This window comes from Acinonyx jubatus, chromosome D1 (assembly GCF_027475565.1).
Source record: "Acinonyx jubatus isolate Ajub_Pintada_27869175 chromosome D1, VMU_Ajub_asm_v1.0, whole genome shotgun sequence".
Classification (NCBI taxonomy): Eukaryota; Metazoa; Chordata; class Mammalia; order Carnivora; family Felidae; genus Acinonyx; species Acinonyx jubatus.
In genome coordinates this window covers 90548515-90566574 of record NC_069390.1, presented here as the reverse complement: position 1 = coordinate 90566574, position 18060 = coordinate 90548515, and the positions used below count along the sequence as shown (strand labels likewise).

Genomic DNA, 18060 nt, shown 5'->3' with positions numbered 1-18060 from the left:
CATGTTTCCTGCAATGTGTCATGAATTTATGTAAGGTCAAAACCATGTAAATAAAATCCTGCCACATAAAGTTGTTATTAAATTTAGGAAGATAACTCTCAAGGAGGTGTTTCAAACATACTTAGATAGTACTGGCCAAATTCATTGGGTGAAACCACAGAGAGTTATATAAACTCCCCTAAAACTATCGAGTCAATCTGTCCCACCTCTTGCCAACACTTTTTAAAGTACTGAATTTGGCAAAAAAATACCTAAGGAAAACAAGCACATTTTTCAAGCAAAATGCCACAATGCTAATTTATACACACACATGAGGTGGATTAGTTACTCCCTGTCAATACCGGACAAAATCAACTCACTGATTTATCTGCATAAACAAATGTTTGTCTTTATACGTATTTATAAAATTAAGATTTTAAAAGGTCGTACAAGCACTTACTACGTCCGAGTTACCGGAGAAAGACTCAAATGCTTCAGTCAGTAGATCTGTCATCTTTCTGCCCCAGCACCAAAGAGCGATGATCCAGTCCCAGTGGTGATGGTAGGTCACTTGGAAATGATTTAAGGAGGCGGGGCTCTATGTGCAGCATGAAAAACCTTGCCAAATAATTCTGATACTCTACCCCACCCTTGCCTCTTGCTTCCAGTAGGCAGGGAGTTAACTGGCTTTACTGTGTGTGAAAGTAAATCTACTTGTACATCTTACCAACCAGCTGTCTTATGAAATTAATTATTTTAAAGGATAACAACTACCAATTATTAAGTTTATTGGTGAAAGATTTTACATGCATTATTGTTGATCCCCACAACATTCCTAAAGATGGGTATTGTTTCCATTTTACAAGTGAGGTAACAGTAAAGAAGAAAACTCTAGTAACCTCCCCAAGATTCTAGAGCTTATAAAGGGCAGGGGTAACATCTGAACGCAGGGCAATCCCAGGCCTACGCTTACCTCTTACCCCTTTCTACCTACAGCTTCCTAATTAAAAGAAAGGCCTTGAGTAGAAATCTGGTTTTATGTCCATTGATGTCCGTGAGAAACCACAGTCACTTCCCATTCTGGAGGGATTCTCCAAACTGTCAGGTTTTAGTTTTCTTTCTCTTTTTTTTTTTTTTAATTTTTTCAAGCTCCAGCAACTTTTATTCTCTCTTTCTCGATTTTAATCTGCGAAATGATTGTCGGAGGGATGAAAATTATTTTTTATAAATTTCACTGTGTTTCTGCGCTTCTGGAACTCAATTACTGTAAACTTACTGTGAATCATTAGCCAGACAATGAAAGCAGGACACAAGATTTCAGTGCCTAATTTGCATTCGTGTTTTTGGGTCATGTCTGTGACATGTGAAAGTCACATGAAGTTACAGAATACAGAGTACAAAGGAAGTTCTGAAACAGGTAAGAGGAAAAGCAGATGTGAATTATCTTCCAGCTCATGGCGGCATAAGTGTGACAAACTCAAAAAGCATGTCATGGCACACAGCCTTACACAACATCATGAACACACAAATTACAAAGATCCCCTATCACTCTGGCTCATCGGCAATAAGCAAATATTAATACATACAAACACTTCATTGAATGGGTTGTTTAATTGCTCAGTACTATATATATAGCAGTGCACTTTTAAAGTGATTGCCCACAAAATATTGGACCAGTAGTTAAAAACAAGGTCATTATTAAAAAAAGAAAAACTGTACTAATCATGCTTAAAATTTTAAAACAATCATATGAAATAAGCAAGTGAAATATAAAACAAGCAAAAGTTTCTTTCTACAATACTGACAATCTAAAAAATGTTTTAAAGATTTTACATTTTTGAATTATATTGGTTTTGTGGTAATATATGTATTTTGTAAATTTTAGTTTTACAAGAAGTTTGCATCTAGTTTCTTTTCTATATAATTAAGAGATTCGTAATAAAAATCATTTAATCAGTAATAGTTTATAAGAATTTTGCCCTTTGACAAAGTTTGAGCACTGACCCCTTTTTAGCAAAATACATTATCATCTCAGTTAAGACACTATGTTCACTAATCAAACACACAGCTATTTCCTTGATCACACACATCCCTGCAAATCTGAGTTGAGAGTGGGGTTGGGGGACAGAACAAGAATTACAGTTTCAAATACAAGATTCACAGTCCCCCAAATCAAAAACAGTTAAAAGAATCCTATAAATGCCACCTACCTCCAAAGCCACCAAGACCACCACCCTAAGAAAACTCTATAAATGCAATACAACCAAGCTTTATCCTCTATGTTATAGGACCCAGAAGGAATATCTTTTTTTATTTTTTTTTAACGTTTATTTATTTTTGAAAGACAGAGCATGAGTGGGAGAGGGGCAGAGAGAGAGGGAGACAAAGAGTCTGAAGCAGGCTCCAGGCTCTGAGCTGTCAACACAGAGTCTGACACAGGGCTCGAACCCACGAACCATGAGATCATGACCTGAGCCAAAGTCGGATGCTTAACTGACTGAGCCACCCAGGCACCCCTGGGAATACCTTAAAGTCTGTGCATTTACAGAGTTGTGGCACAACGTTTTCTCCTGCAAACGCATTCAGTATCACTACAAAAATTACCGTGTTTCCCTGAAAACCCTGATTCCAGTGATAGAAATACAATAATGAGGCCAACCAGTGGACTAGAAGAAAACAGATGGAGTTTTCAGCGCTTAACTGAAAGAATACAACAACAACAACAAAATGCATAAGTGCCGCCTTCCTGAAGCATTATTACTGTCACTGTGGACAACCAAAAAAAAAAAAAAAAAAACCCTACGGATAAAGAGGGAATGGCCAGCCAAAAAGGGAAGACTGCCCACCACCTGTCATGTTCTGGTTCCACAATCCCCTCTTCAATTTTTTGGATGCACCTCCACCACTAAACTTCGATCTTCAACAGTCACTTGAGGGCAACATACTTAAGCCGGCCAACTAGAAACAAAATAGGGGAGTGGCAGGGGTGGGACTGACAGTGTGCATAACTGGCCTATCTCCATGTCAAATATTTGCATCTGATGATTCCACATCAATTCTATTTCTCTCTTGGAAACAACTTGAGGATGGCACTTTATTGGTGGTCTTTAATGCTACCAATCCCAGTTAAGTGTTTATCTGTTCTGACCATATGTAAGCCCAAAAGAAAAGTAACAAATTTAAAAGGACGTAAGAGTCAAGCTCATTATTTAAGTATACATATAAGAATTCCAGAAAACACCGGGATTTCCCATAGATAAGAAGATTTGCTGGGGATGGGGCACCTGGGTGGCTCAGTCGGCTAAGCGTCCAACTTCAGCTCAGGTCATGATCTCACAGCTTGTGAGTTTAGCCCCACATGGGGATCTGTGCTGACAGCTCAGAGCCTGGAGCCTGTTTCGGATTCTGTGTCTCCCTCTCTCTCTGCCCCTCCCCTGCTCACGCTCTCTTTCCCCTTCAAAAATAAATAAACATTAAAAAAATTAAAAAAGAAAAAACATTTGTTGGGGAAATTATCAACAGAAAATTAGCAAAGGGTACCAACAATAGTCCTTGCTTCTAAGAACATGTCAGTGAAGGTAGGTATGAAGTACATCTCTCACAAAATAAATTTTATTTTCTTGGTATTAAACTGAAGTATGTTTACACTGAGTTTGGGGAGGTAAGAAGGGAGAAGGGGAGATCACAAAGTTACAAAATTGAACATGTGGAACAAGAGAGTCAAATGGTGTTCACTTGTTTGGAAAGTCAAAGGAATGTTCCCAAAAGTTCCCCATTAGCTCTTACTAATTGAGCTAATTGAGTATTAGCTCAATACTCACCCAACTGTGCTCTTTGCTATGCACTGGGTTCTAACCAGTCCAAAAACATATAATCAATTCCAGCATATTCCCCCATTTGTGGCTCCCCAGAGTTTAATCCCCACTCATTTGATTCTGATTCCACAGTTTCTAATTCACTGTGTCACTATAATACCCCCTTTTGTGGATATGAACCCATCTCACTGATAGCAATTATAACAATTAGAGCAGCAACACCGCCCTCGAGAACCATCTACCTGATCACACGAACACTAAAATGAGATGGCCAAGAGCCTGATGAGCTATCATTCATTCCCATTATACAGGTGAAGAAACCAAAGCACAGGGAGGTCATGTCACTAGACTGTAGTGCAAGCTGGCTTTGACCCCAGGTACTCACTCTCTAGAGCTTACCCTCATCCAAACCCCTATGATACGATGCCTAAAAATTCCCAGAATTTTACAGAAAACTAATTCATTCTCAATTCAACTGTTCCATTAATGGAAATTCCACATGCTAAGTTTACCTAAAACAAGTTGTGGGGTTGGGGGAGCTGTCCGCCAGTCCTTAGTAGCCCACCATCTACTAAGCAGCATATGAATGATAAAAAAAAAAAACAATTCTCTTCTAGTTGAGCTAAGCACCTTACATAGAATAATGATGTAAAGCATTGCAAGAACATTCAGCACATTCCAGTCACACCTAGTATCAGTCTGTTGGGAAAGAAACAATGCAACAAAGAAATGAGTCACAACACCCCACAGCCCAAATATGCTCTAACAATTGTCCAAATCATTTTCATACCCTTAGAGAGCAAGGGGTTGAAAAATTAAAATTAAAGCTGAAGACTTTACAAATAATTCAATTTCACAAGAGAAGAAGAAAATTATAGGTTAAAACTTCCACTATACTAAAGAATATCAAAGAAACATCAAAGAAAACCATTATTTAAAAGATGTTAAAAATATCGGGCAGGAACCCTAATATTTTAAGAATTTAATCATGTAAAAGCCAAATTAACCTGCTGACATAAAAGTATTATTTTAAAGCCATTTAACCATTACCTAAAACAACATACAAATTAATACATATTAATCACTATACACAAAACTACATTATAGACTTGGCTTATACTGGGCAATTAGAGATCTGAACAAGTATTCATTCTTGTTCAGTTTCTCTTCTTTCAAAAAAAAAAAAAAAAGACTTACAGACGAGCCTCATCAATCATTAAGAGGGCCTGGTTCTGGTATTATATGAGCTCTGTCAACTTTAATCAAATTGCTTGCCAGATCGTAGATAAGTAATGACTTGCTTAGGTTAAGCAAGGCCAGAGTTTTCCTTCTGTAGTATATACATCTCCAGAGTGAAAATAAACAGCCTCACACCTCTTACTGGAAGCTGGTCTCTGTTGCTATCACAACTCACTCTTCACTCCAATGAAGGAGGAGCAAAATTTGCCTTTAAGAATGTCTATTTTTCTTTCTTCTCGATCTTGTCATCAAAACCATTTTTAAACTATTTCATTAAACAGTTAACGACTGGCTTGATTTTCACCAAAATAATACAAATTAGCTGTCATTAAATGCTTTAGCGTTAGCATTTGTTTTAGCCAACCTTATACAGTGACACAACACGAAAGAGAAGTTAACAACTGGTCAAAGCAACATTAAAAGCATCATGTAAAACTGCAAAGTTTGAGGGGTGCTTCGGTGGTTCAGTTGGTTGAGTGTCCCGGCTTCAGCTCAGGTCATGATCTTGAAGTTTGTGAGTTTGAGCCCACGTCAGGCTCTGTGCTGACAGCTCAGAGCCTGGAGCCTGCTTCCGATTCTGTGTCTGCCCTTCCCCTGCTCATGCTCGGTCTCTCAATAATAAACAAACGTTAAAAAAAAAATTAAAAAAATAAAATTAAAAAAAACTGCAAAGCTTGAATTCATTTTCTAACAAATCTAAGAAATGAAAAACCAAATTATGTCTTGATAATCATCCGTCATGTTTTGGATACAGGGGTATCATGGAACAACCATTAAGAGAAAAGAACATCTCAATGTAGATTTGATGTTCATTCCACAAAGACACAAATGTAAAATGAGATTTACTTCTAAAAAGCTCCTTTGCGGGGCGCCTGGGTGGCTCAGTCGGTTAAGCAGCCAACTTCGGCTCAGGTCATGATCTCGCGGTCCGTGAGTTCGAGCCCCATGTCGGGCTCTGTGCTGACAGCTCAGAGCCTGGAGCCGGTTTCAGATTCTGTGTCTCCCTCTCTCTGACCCTCCCCCATTCATGCTCTGTCTCAAAAATAAATAAAACGTTAAAAAAAAATTTTTTTTTTTTAAAAAAGCTCCTTTGCTATTTTCCTGATTTTACATAGAATTGGAAAGGGCTTCCAAACTTCATTTCAGCTGGGACATTGTTAGAGAAATTTCCAAGCGCCTGCTTTAAAGAAGTGTGCTAGAAAGCAAGGATCCCTGTGGCTAGAAATAAAAATAAAGTAACCTCTGTAGAGGAAAGAGTTCAAAACTATAAGACACCAGGGAATCAATTTTATCTTAGGCAAAATTCACTTCCATATCTTCCGTGAGGTCAACAGAATCCAGAATGCAGAGTCTGTGGTTTAGAAATGTCAAAGAAATGTCAAAGAGAAAACAAAACAAAACAAAATGTAGAAGTATTTTATTCTCTTCCTAAGCACAGACAAATGTGCAATTATAATCTAATTTAAGCTTTAGAAGAATGACTACAGTTTCAAAGAACCTCCTTTCCCAGCATTAGAGAGATGTTAAAGATCTAACTTTCAACTACATGAAAACTCTCATAAACACGATCCTAATGCTCAATCACGTATTGTCGTCATGGTCTCCACTCTCATGACCATTTTACTGTTTCGTACACTTAAGCAGAAAAACAAACACACACCACCATCAGAAAGAGGAGATCATTCTGCGTCTGGAATAAAAAGAACCACAAGGCAGGAGTCGTCATGGCTGGAACACTTCACAAGGCGCTAAGTGAGCAAGGCGGGTGATGTGGTTCTCCACTGCAACCCCACACAGGACAGCACTTCCCTTTCCCAGGCTGCAGCACACCAGACAGACAAGAGTCCTGGTCTGCAAAAGCAATACAGTCACTCCTTCGTCACCACGTCACCTGTTGTTAAACTGCCAGAGTTTACATCCGCTCCAGGTAAATCAGATACAGAAGAGGTTAGTATTTCTCAGTGAATTAGAAAGAACTTCCACAAAGCAAACGGGGACTTCCTTTGTGTACCAAATATCAAGCGAAAGGATTTTTTTTTTTTTATCCAGAAAACTCGCATTTCACATGAAGGGAGCGGGAGGCAGGGGTGGTAGGAAGCCTGCATTGCAGAAAGGAAAAACCGAAAACTCAGTTTCTCTTTCTTGCTTGTTGAAGGGCCATGGGAGTTCGATAGGGGGTGCCTGCTGATTTGATTCCACGACCAGCTGACATCTGTGACCACAACTAATTAAGTATTCTGTATGTATGCGCAGCCAGCTAAGAAAACACTGAATCTGATCTTTGTCCTGCAGGGTTAATCATTTCCTCATCTTTTTTCCCTGATAATCTCCTATCTCAAAGAGAAATCCCAAAATAAGTAAAACACTGACAATGTCTCTTTAAAACGATTTGTTATTTTCCCGCGGAATGGGATACAGCCAGGACTTGGAAGGTTCACATTTAGAAACCCACTTTGGGAGCTGGCTACAAGACCCCTACTGACAATAGTAAGATGTATGTAGTCAAATCCCTGGGCTAAAATTTATTTGATGCCACAAAATGCTGATATCAATCTCTGCACGAGCTGCATTGTATGATTAAAAACCCCACTGTGGCTGCTGTCATAGTAACAAATGTGAAATTACTTTAAGACCTAACCACTACAACAATAGCTCTTTTAAAATGCATCCTCAAACACAAAAGAAATAACAAATAATGACAACTGTGTTTGCTAGCCTAATAGGAGACCACAGTTAACAACCCATCTTATAATGACTCAAATTGGTTTTTGTTAGCCACGGGATTTAAAAAACTTAGCTCCAAAATGTAAGAAGTGTAAGAAGAAAATTATGTGAAAGACCTATATAGGTCTACAGTCAAAGCCCAATTCAAACACAAAATAATCTAAAACATGATCAATAGAGATTGAAATTAGAAATTCAAGGTAGAGTTCTGATGTGTTTTAATCTCAATATGGATTTGACCATAAAGAAAGAAAATATGCCTAATCATCAATAAATAGAAATCAAACAAACAGATAAAGAGATCAGAACCATCCTAATCAGATTATAATAGGACTTGAAAATACATCTTAAGCAGAAATATCTATTTAGAATACAGTTTGACATATACTTTACCCCATCAGAACTATACAGTCCTTACTATAAAACTAAACTTGTAATTCCACTTTGGGTGAACATCCAAGATTTGATGAAAGAAATAAAATGAGCTTGTTTAAAAAGGTGATCACAGTAAGACGAACCCACAAAGTAAATCATGGACAGAATGTAATAGTTAGACTTTAGTATGGTTCTATTCAGGAGTTTAACAATCTATCAAGAACAATAAAAGTATCTTCTCAGTATTGAGTGGTCCCAGGATCTACTGACCTGCTATTCAGATGCCTGGACACAAAACTGAAATCCTGGTATATGAGGGGTCGCTAAGTCATGGTAACAATCTAAAAATCTAATTTCACGATGAGAGTGAACAGGGGAAAACGGGCGGGAGGAAACACTATATTCAATCAAATTGAATTGACTGGCAACACGATGTTATTTTACCAGTGTTTATAAAAGGAATTAAATGGCACCTTTTCTACAAAACTGTACTGTCGCATCTGTAATCACACCCAGACATTTACCCTCACGTGAGTATTTTTATAAGCCAATTGTCAGGTTTTGTCAATACATCGTGAGCTATATGATATCAAGCCAAATAATGAAGTTTAACTCCACTTTATGGATGAGAGTTCCTCATACCCACCCCTCCTACTCTCCTAGTCACCAAACTGAGAGGAACAGTTTAAATTATTGAAACAGGGGTGAATGATAAACAGCATGGCCATTTCAACTGAAACTATGTTCACTCCCTAATTCTTCTTGCCTGTTACTCACTGTGTTGTTATTTTGCTATACACACACCCTGAGGCCAAAACCATGAAAATAAGCCAAAATAAATGGACAGGAAAAATGTCTTCTCCCTAGCTTACGATGCTATTTTTGTTTTTATTGGAGTAAAAGAGGCTGCCAAGTTCTGATGTCACTACGGTAATTTCATGGCCTGATAAAAGTAGTATTTTATCCATTAAACATCTGTCCCCCTTGCCAAATTTACCTCCAAGCAGGCCGTGTGTACAATTACTCATTAAGCCAATAACTGCCAGGCATTTCCCTGGCAAGAGACAGAAGCCAGAATTGCACTTTTTAGTACCTATATATCCGAGAAAACACCTGCGATAGTGAGTATTTTAAAACCAGACAAAACTTGGTATCACCTCTCCAGACACCAAATGTTGCACAGAAGAAAAATACACATTTTAAATATATATAATCATTTTAAAAATTCATCCATTTAAATTTTTTAACACTAAAAAATTCAAAAACTGAAAAAAAACTGTTAAAATATCATGCAAACATTCCAATAATGAGACATTTAACTTTTTTTCTTTGTCTAAAGCGTTCTTTAATCTTCATTATTTGAAGCTGTGGTCTACCTGAATTTGACATGAAGAATCAGACTTTAACTGGATTTTTTAAAACTTTTTTAATGTTTATTTATTCTTGAGAAAGAGAGAGAGAGAGGCAGAAGAGACAGAGTGCAAGTGGGGGAGAGGGGCAGAAAGACAGGGAGACACAGAATCCGAAGCAGGCTCCAGGCTCTGAGCTGGCAGCACAGAGTTCGACGCGGGGCTCAAACCCATGAACCGCGAGATCGTAACCTGAGCTGAACCGACTGAGCCGCCCAGGCACCACTTTCACTGGATTTTTAAGAGCAGACTGTATGTTGAAATCATGCATGGGTCTAGAGAGGACAGTTTAGCATCTTGCTACTCAGTAGGGTCCAGGCAACATCATCAACACCATTTGGAAACTAGCTACAAAGGGAGAAGCTTGGGATTCACCCCAGACTCATTAAATCATTTTAAACAGCCCCCAAGTGGGCCACCTGGGTGGCTGTCAGTTAAGCAACTGAGTCTGGCTCAGGTCATCATCTCGGGGTCCGTGAGTTCAAGCCCCAAGTTGGGCTCTGTGCTGACAGCTCGGAGCCTGGAGCCTGCTTCAGATTCTGCGTCTCCCTCGCTCTCTGCCCCTCCCCAATTCATACTCTGTCTCTCCCTCAAAAATAATAAATAAGCATTTAAAAAAATTTAAAAGAAAAAAAAAACAGCCCCCAAGAAATCCAAAAGCACAGTGACACTTCAGAAGCACTGTGATTACCACTCGGATACATTCAGCCATTTGGGTATTTAGTACTCGTTAGGCATAGTGCAAGTAAGGGGGTGAGAGGGATGATCACACATAGAGGGGACAGCACATCATCTGTCCTTAAGGAGAAAGACGAAGATGAGCAGACATGTAAAATACAGTATCAGGCAAAGGAGAGACAGAGTTCCCAGCCTGCAAGACAGAAAGCAAAGTACATTCAAGTGATTCAAAGTAGCTAAAGACGGCAGTAGCATCCAGTAGGTAGAGCACCTGTACACCCCACTGAAGACCTGGGCCTTAATAAGTGAGTGATTCAGGGTCTCCAGAGAAATCGATTTTAAGGAGAGCAGTCACATGATCGGATTTATGTTTTAGGAAGATTGCTACTCTGGTAACACGGAGAAAAATGGATGATTTGGAGTGGGGGCAAAACCCCCACTGGAGATAGGGAGGCGACCCAGAAGCAGTTTCAGCAGAAGACCAAAAGTTGGGTTTTTTGGTCACACATTCGAAATCTCCTCTCACCCCTCTCCCATTTTGGAAAGGCGGCTGGAGGGGTAAAAGGTAATGGTAACAGAGCAGACCTGCTTATAGGTTACAGGGAGGCAACGGAGGGTTTATTTATATGTGTACGTGAACACAAAACAGTAAAAGCTCAGTAAACTCAGTATACTATACTTTTCTGCTTACAAAATAAAGATTATTTCAGTGATTCAGGATTCTACATTACCTTCAGCCATTGTTAAGTATCAATTATTAACACGAGTTAATATATATTTACAGATACAAGATATGTACATGGTTAGATTAAGTAACTATGGGCCTCAGAAAATATCCCAAATATAGTTTTTTTGCTTGGATAAGTCACTTTCTCCCCCCAGGATGAGTGATTTCTCTCTCTCGAAATTCAAGTACAGAAAAGTAGGGTGGAGGAGAGAAGGCAGAGAGAGAAGATGTATATTTATTCATTTTTACAGTACACCTGTTGTATGAGTGAAGAAATACACCTGGGCCAGCAGATGGCCTCAAGAAACTTCTCAGATGTGTACCTACATCAAGAGGGAGCAAATACTATACTTGGAAAGTATTATCACTGCTGATGCTGGCACACGTAGAATACTGGGAAGTTTCTATTTTCTCTTTACGTAAGAAAGACAGAAAAGAGTAGCTGACATTTAGTTGTTAGTGATATAAAGGAAGAATTACATTTAAAGTGAAGAAAGCCAGCAAGCTGAGGCAGTCCTCAACTTTAAACTCGGGTTGGTTTAAGAAAATGTACGGACTCAGTGGCTGTTTGGACATTTTTGACACATTTTTCTCCCTCCAAAATCATGCATGTATTGGTTATGTAGAATCACTACGTAGTAAAAGCCCATTTCATGGAGTCTCACTACTGCAAGGCTCTCAGAGGTCGTGTAGGTCAATCTCTCACCCAAGGAAGAGATCCCTTCCCCAGTGTCTTTAGCAAATGTCCAGTAATCAGGGGCTCGTGTCCCCTCAAAAGAGCATTCTCTATCATGAGGCAGCTCTATTTGACAGACAATTCTCCCTTCTTTTGAAACAAAATCTGCATCTTTTGAGTACCCCATACAGGGCAGAAGATGAATCATTTATCACTATTTCAACCCCCATCCCCTCGAAATCTGGGCCACCGGGGGTCTGATTTAAGAAGGAAAGGGGGTCAGCTTGCCCTTCTGGGATCCGGGGGAAGCCATCCATGCACGTGGCTATATGCCAAGAACGACCTTGCATCAAGGAGTATGAAGAAATAAGACTTAATGAAATTACAAAAGCTGAAGAATACAATGTCTCCTAAGGAGAAAAGTGGCTTGTGTTCCAGCAGGACACCCAGAAAATCCTTCATCAACATTTCCAAGGACAGAAATATAATAAACTATTTACCTCAACCACAACCCCCTCAAAATGAACAAACAAACAAACAAAGAACCTTCTAATTCATCAACATCATCTTGCATTCTTGTTTCACTGTTTGGTGAAATAAATTTTATTTAGCACATCAGGTTAGTAGCCAAAAGTCTTCTTCTCGAAGCAAGCAGCCCTGTTCTTCAAAATTTTTCTGTAGCATCACATCCCACTCCACTTTCTTCCATTTTTGGTGTATTTTTGTTTTCAAAAGAATATTACGTTATTTTGTTTTCTTCTAAGACTCTCATGCTAGTGCTAGCTGGTGCTTTTCTTCTGTACGTTTCTAAGTATTGATTATGGCATTAAATCCTAAGCACGAAAAGATATAAGCTACCTTAGATGATCCTTCTTCTCTGTTTTGGGGCTCTCTTCCTTCCCTTCTAAACACACACACACACACAAAAGGACAGTTAACAACAGGTTTGGTTTATGTAATTATGACTGAGAGCAACTACTCAACCCCATTTTAATATTTATGTACAAAAATAAGGTCATGGTAAATTTTCAAGCTAGCCACTAGGATCCGATTTTCAAATAATGTGAGAAGAAGTGTCCTTTTCTTTTTTCCCAGTGACCACATATCCAATGTGCCGATAAAATGAACTACTACCAATTTCAAAACACACAAAAACTTTAAGTAACAATTTAAAAAGCACAAATTACTACCATACACAATAACATGGATGAATCTCACAGACCTTATGAGCAGTGCAAGAAACCACATATAAAAGAGTACATGCCATAGGAATCCACTTTTATGAGTATAGCTGGAGAACAGGCAAAACTAATCTATGGTCAGATGAGGCGCAACAGTGGCTGCCTGATGGGGGTGGCAGGGTTGTCTGGGAAGGGGCACCAGGAGAACTTCGAGGTGAAAGAAATATTCTAGATCTTGATCTGGGTAATAGTTGCCACCCATATGTGCATATGTAAAACTTCATCCAGCTGTGCACTCAGTGTACATTAAATGCACGCTCATGTACATTTTTATATCACACAATCAACTAGGAAAAATGCAACATTGTTTCCAAGCACCTTTCAGTCAACTGCAAAATTAAGAGCACATTACATCTATAGCTCTTGCATGTACCCATACGATTACTAACTTCTGAGAATTCCTTACTATGTTAGTCCTTAAACCAACTCTGGATCAGAGTAATATGTACAGAAGGAGCTAAGTAAAAGTAATAGGAGCTAACACTCACGTGTTACAGTTTTAGCATATCCCAAGCGATTTACTTTCATTCTCCCATGTAATCCCCACAACCGTGGTAAGAGATACTATTGTTATCCCCATTTTACAGATGAGGAAACCAAGACTTCGGTCAAGCTTGCTTCCCCAAATAAAAAAAGGTGAGCGAGTATCTAACAAGAATAGGTAGCTGAGAATCAAGCTTTGTAGATCAACTTTTGAATGCTGTTTGTAGTAGGGTAATACAAAAATAAAATCAACCACACAGTTCCAAGCAACAAAACGGTAAGCAGAATATTTCTACGCTCAGTCATATGACCTGTATATTTCTTTACCCTCTGACATAAGATACAAGGAACTTCACTGTCCCTTAATCCTATGATTGAAAGGCACATCATTCTAGCTCTCAAGAACTGAAGTCCCTATTCACATTCCGACCAATATTCGGCAGAACAAAATGTGCTTTAGGGGTAGTTTTTTATGATCTCTGGCCATCAAAATATATCACACAGCAAAAGCCACTAAAAACCTGTGAACCAAGACTGGCACAATGCTAACTTGCAGTGTTGACCCCAATGCATGCAAAGGTCCTTTCAATTTGGTCGTGCTAGGATTAAGGTGAGAAAAAATTAAACACAGTCTCTAAAAGGCTTCTTTATTTTCCCAACACTCAGTATTGTGAGAATTTGGGAGAGGACTACATGGTAATAGGATGGAGAGAACTGTGACACACAACAGGATTATAATCAGGAACAAAATATATCAAATTGCCCAGCAAATACGCTACTGAGTTCTCCATCAGTGGAAAACTAGCACCAGAATTCAAATTCATTTTTAACTCTTCTTGGAATATGCAAATTGATTAATGATACTATCCAAGATTCAGAACTGCCCTTCCTGGAAAAGTACACAAGAAACAAACTGGGCAAATATCCTGAAAAATGTTTGTATCCAAAAATTATTTGGGGCAGCTGCGGGGGCGGGTGGCTGGGGAGGAGGACACACTCATGTTTCTCAAAAATTTTGCTCCAAAGACTTTATAGAATGTTTTTGGTAGATATATTTTCATTTACTTGTGGCTGCAAGCAAAGTCTGCAAAGCAATGCCTTAAAAAATACTAAAGATCAGACCTCTCAATAAGACACCAGGAAAGAGACATATACCCTAAATGAATTTAAATCCTTCAATAATGCAACAAGAATGCAATGAAATCGTATAAAAACAAAAGAGAAAAGTGAAATATGCCTATTCAAACAAGCATTTCATCTCTGCAAAGCAATGTGCTTCACATAAAAGTCTGATTTTGCCCTCAGTTTAAAAAGTTTTTAGAACAATACATCAGCCCTTACCGGCAAGACCAAACTGTAACACAATTTTATATATTTATCAAAAGATCATTCAGAGAAAACTTACCAAGTCTTCAACGTGTAGATGCTTGTGCTTCAGAGGGAGAGCAGAGAAGTGACTTTTTGTACTTAACAGTGGCGTTCAGTTCAGTGCTAAAAACACATCACCACAGTCCTGCTCGTAAGAGAGTCCTGACTAGCAATCTGCCTTCGGGTTGGGCTGTTTTCTCTTATAAGATAAGCTGTTAAGTCAAGCCTTGATTTTAGATCTGCTAACATATGGAGTCTTCTAATGTAGCCTCTCTCCGCCCCCTCCCTCCACCGCCCCATCACCACTCAGCTCCAATCCCTCTACACACACACACACACACACACACACACACACACACACACACTCACAAAAGGCACTGCAGGGCAGAAATTCCTCAGGTGCTCGCTAATGTTATTCCCAGGGTCTTGGAGCCGCTTCGGGGATCAAGAGATCTCATAGCCCCTGCTGGGGTAAGGAGCAGCGAGTCTGTTCCATTTAATCAAATACAGAATGAATTTTCAGCTCTATTCACTAGCTTGTCTCCAGGGCTCTCAAAAGGCACCAGGCAGCTAGAATCACACACATGTGGCTCTTTTAGGCAAGTATAATTAGTTTGATTTTAAAAAGCCACATTAATAATATCACCTCAGGACCATTATTCAGGGGACAGATGACAATGATACTGTATGTTTTAAGCCTGACAATGGGGGAAAGAGCACAAACAATGACGGAAAACTTGAAGGATTAAAAAAAAAAAAAACCAACAAACCAGTTTTTCACTTAATTGTAATCCAATATTTTTAAAGTGACATTAAGTATATTCCATATACCATCTTTGAACTTTAATTGAGAAGAATCAAAGCCCTCCTTGTCAGCCTCTTAAAAGTGAATTAATACCATATACACGACAAAAATGTATAAGTGGAATGTTTATAAATAAATAGGATATTTACATACAATATAAAATCCTGAATAAAAACAATAAAACATTATCTAATCCAATTAACAAAACTTCTTGGGAAAAAAAAAAAGCACTAACTGAAAATCACCATAAAATCAAGTCCTTCAAAGCAATCTATTTAGCAACCAGACTCCAAATTCTCTTTCTAATCTAATTACTTCCTATTAAGTAGTAAGACCATATATCTTAAAGAAAGACTACCTTGGAGACAACTCCTCTGCTCTTGTGATGTGCTGTCTTATTTTTCCTTCTGCAAAGTACAAATGCTAATTATAAGGCCATAGCTAATGTAATTACATGTTATAAACAACCAATTTTTCAATTAGTTATTTTTAAGTTCCTATCCCAGTCTAATTTCCCTAAGATAATGTTTAATTCCTGAAATCATTTTCCCAGGATATACCTGGACACAATCACCAGTTTTTAGTCTAAGTTTTTGCAAAAGAAACCTTCCTAGAGAAGAAAACTTTTACTTCAACTTATATTTTGACAAACCCATAAATGAAACTGTCTAGAAAGTTATGAGAGCATAAGGGCAAAGCGGAAAAGAGAAAAGCAGAAGACCTGGTCAACTAATTTTACCTGACCGCTTTAGAGCAAAGCCCTATGACAAAAGTTTCCACACAAAGCCTCCATCTGTATGTACCTTGCTGACAGGGGGCGGGGGAATCCTATCTTGAAGTGAACTTAATTCCTCACTTGCAAAGAAGGCAAAGGATAAGACTGATTTTAGAAGCCAACCTACACAAGCTAGATCAGTATGTTCCAAGTCCTAAGGGTTCTTTGTACTTCCCGGCTTGAGAGTCAGAGCTGTTTAAGTACTTTCCACAGAAGAGGAGGTTGATGAGAACCATAGCAATCAATCAAAGCATCCCAAGTGAGTTACTACACAAACAATAGCACAGTACTTCTAGTAACTGATTTTCCTGGTTGACTAAACTATTCAAACAAAGACAGATTTCCAAATACTATATCTGAGTTTTTGCATGAAAGTTAAACAATATACACTTGTGTGTTTTTTATAGAAATATAAATGTTTCTGCTCTACCCACTGCCAAGCACACACCCAGGGCACGTCTTTACAAAATGAAACAGGTTTTCTCCATCCTTCTCATATAACTTAAAGTATGAGGCAGTTTATTTCAACATGTGTATAACAGAAACTACAGTATTTGGTGCCTCTCTGGGTTCCTAAGAATGCTTTCTAGTTAAGCACTAATTTAAAATTTCCAGAATTTTTTTCTTTCATCTTGTCCTAAAAGTTGAACTACATTCCCCCTCCCATTTTCAGCTAAAATAGACTCCTTTTCAAAAAATGAGCTATAAAATGTAATAAAATGTTTAGAATTACACTGAGAATAAACCCATTTATTTCCCAGGTCCCCTCCCACCTTGTCCCTCTGTGACACTGCCCTTTAGGGACACCAGGTGTTAGCTGGGAGTCTGAGGGCAATGGTACCAGTGAGGCATGGAAACAGAATTGGCCTCTTTCATTTTTGCTGGCCACTGGCCTGAGAATAATCTCATGTTAGCTTTTAGTTCAACTTTCTGTTTCTCAAGGTGTTTGATTTAGGACACAGAGGCTGACTTTCTGTTATGATGTTCTCTAAATTCTAGATCTAAAGTGGAAAGCAGCCGGCCCTTAAGGCACCTGCCACCCTCTGTAGTCTTCACCAGGAAAGGCAGGCATTCTGGAGAAGACCTCCTTTTGGAGAGCCTTCCACCTGATTTGGTGGGGTTAGGGAGAACAATGAAGGCAAGGGCAAGGGAGTCTATCTATCCCCCTCAGTGATTTATTACTGAAATCCCTAGATGTGGAGAGAAAGCAACAAAGGTCTGGAAGCTGCAGACCGAGATAAATAGCGAGCTGTAATGTATTTAGCAAATGATAATGCAATCCACAGAAAGCTTTACAGAGAAGAAGGAAAAATACACTCCCTGGGGCTGGGAAGTCACTGAGCCTGGGAAGGCAAGAGAAAGATACATTGTGCAGGAAATTTCTCTTGCTTCTCCCTACACATAAATCACTGTCTCTCGCGGGGGCTCTGCGGGATGGAGGTTGAGAGAGGCGAGGGACCCCGCTCCGCTCCCTTGGGAAAACGTGCTGGCGCCCCTGACTCCCGGCTACGCTGGAGCTCACCTGCCCCAGTGGATCATTGTCAAAGAGATTTAATCGTGTTACTGACACCTCACCCCGCCTCCTCCCACGAGGTGGCTCAGCGTCCCCGAGGACGCGGAACGTCGCAGCTCCCCGGTGGGCATCCGTCAGCTGCCCTCCCCAGAACCCGCACGCAGTCCGGGATCCCCACGCCTTGCGGGGCGCACCGACCTGCCCTCCCGCGGACCTCCCGCTCCCAAGCCGCGTGGCCCCCAAACCCGGGGTC

At 39.4% G+C, this 18060-nt stretch overlaps 1 protein-coding gene across 8 annotated transcripts in view; it reads right to left on the bottom strand.

Moving 5' to 3' along the window:
• The window catches only part of CDON (cell adhesion associated, oncogene regulated), a 100492-nt gene that overhangs the window by 81530 nt on the left and 902 nt on the right, over positions 1–18060 (bottom strand). Inside the window, exon 1 of one of the 8 annotated variants that reach the window (XM_015072228.3) lies at positions 14752–18029. The exons of 5 other annotated variants lie outside the window; for them this stretch is intronic. The gene's annotated coding sequence lies outside the window, so the exon portion shown is untranslated. Of the gene's footprint in view, positions 1–429; positions 4388–14751; positions 18030–18060 lie in introns of those variants that run through there. 2 more of the 8 variants (XM_015072227.3, XM_015072226.3) reach the window with 2 other exon arrangements.